Source organism: Callospermophilus lateralis, chromosome 4 (genome assembly GCF_048772815.1).
Source record: "Callospermophilus lateralis isolate mCalLat2 chromosome 4, mCalLat2.hap1, whole genome shotgun sequence".
NCBI classification, from domain to species: Eukaryota; Metazoa; Chordata; class Mammalia; order Rodentia; family Sciuridae; genus Callospermophilus; species Callospermophilus lateralis.
The window spans coordinates 87,083,710-87,085,288 of record NC_135308.1 but is presented as its reverse complement, the minus strand read 5'-3'; the positions used below and the strand labels follow the sequence as shown (position 1 = coordinate 87,085,288).

Sequence of the window (1,579 nt, the reverse complement as noted above, 5' to 3'; positions counted from 1 at the left end):
CCACCACACCTGGCCTTATTTCCTTTTTACTAAGAATTATTTTAAAACTGGGTGCAGTGGCAAACACTTGTAATCCCAGAGACTCTGAAGGCTGAAGCTGTTGAACTGCAAATTCAAAGCCAGCCATGGCAACTTAGAATTTGTCTTAAAATAAAAACTAAAAAGGGCTGCGGGTACAATAGAGTGCTTGCTTACCTAGTGCAAGACCCTGGATCGATTCCCAGTCTTGGAAAAAAAAAAATAGTTTATCTTAGTTTACCAAATTGTTGAACTTGGAGCTGGACTTCTTCTTTTTTTTTTTTTTTTGGAGAAAGCACTGTTTAATGGGTATTATTATTTTTACAAACACACTGGAGAATCACGCAATGCTGCCCGCATTGGAAGCAATCCTGGGCCACAAATCTGCACACTCCTTTGCAACTGGTCCCGTGATGGCAGAACCTTTCATCTCGCCTTTATTGTTTACTATGACCCCTGCATTATCTTCAAAATAAAGAAATACACCATCTTTTCTCCGGTATGACTTTCGTTGTCGAATTACCACTGCTGGATGCACCTTCTTTCTGAGCTCTGGTTTGCCCTTCTTGACTGTGGCCATCACCATGTCACCCACGCCAGCAGCAGGAAGTCTGTTCAGCCGTCCCTTGATTCCCTTTACAGAGATGATATACAAATTTTTGGCTCCTGTGTTGTCAGCGCAATTGATCACAGCTCCTACCGGGAGACCCAAGGAAATCCGGAATTTCGCACAGGTGGATCCACCACGTCCTTGCTTCGACATCTTGGACGCCGGAAAAGGACCGAAAGCGAGCTGGACTTCTTGAGCCCACTCTCTTCTTTCACAGCTCTTGGTAGATGGGAGAAGAGAAAGGAAACTAACAATTTTTTTTTTTTTTTTTTTTTTTACAGCAGTGTCCTTGAGACCAGGAACCCTAACAGGCAATTCCTCCAACTTCCTTTTTATAGAGCTGAGGAAACTCTGAGTGACATTAAGGTGTCTGGTGAGGGTAAAGTGTGAGCGGTACTGCAACTAGTTCATGCTTAACTCCAGCACCTGCTGAAGAACTGGTCCCTGGTGGAGGGAAGAAATGCAGGGATTGCGTGACTGGAGCAAGAGAGAACAGAGAGTGTTGTTTGTGGGACCACCTTTGCCCTGGTAATATGAGTGGAGTGGACTTCTGTGCTATAACTGTCATAAACAACTTACCACATGGCACAGTGCCCGAAACCTGGTGGAACTCAAAGGAGGTTTTTTTTTTTTTTTTTGTAATTAACTCACATTAGCATCATTTAAAAATGTATCTTAAAAAAAACATTTTTTTTTTTTTTTGTAATTGTAGATGGACAGCAGGCCTTTATTTTATTTATTTATTTTTATGTGGTGCTGAGATCCAACACAGTGCCTCACACCTGCTAGGCAAGTGCTCTGATCTGGGGATGGGACAGAGGGCCATGTATATTCTACCACTGAATTACACCCTCAGTTCTAAAGGTCAAGTCTTGTTTTAGTATTCTAGCAAGAATAACAAATTTAGTGCTTTAAACACTGTTTTATAAGCAAACAGTGCTTTTTCGCCCA

General features: G+C 42.1%; 1 pseudogene; it reads right to left on the bottom strand.

Annotated features, from left to right (window-relative positions):
* Positions 1-297: 297 nt before the first annotated feature.
* Positions 298-795, bottom strand: LOC143396759 (large ribosomal subunit protein uL14 pseudogene; annotated as a pseudogene).
* Positions 796-1,579: the final 784 nt, after the last annotated feature.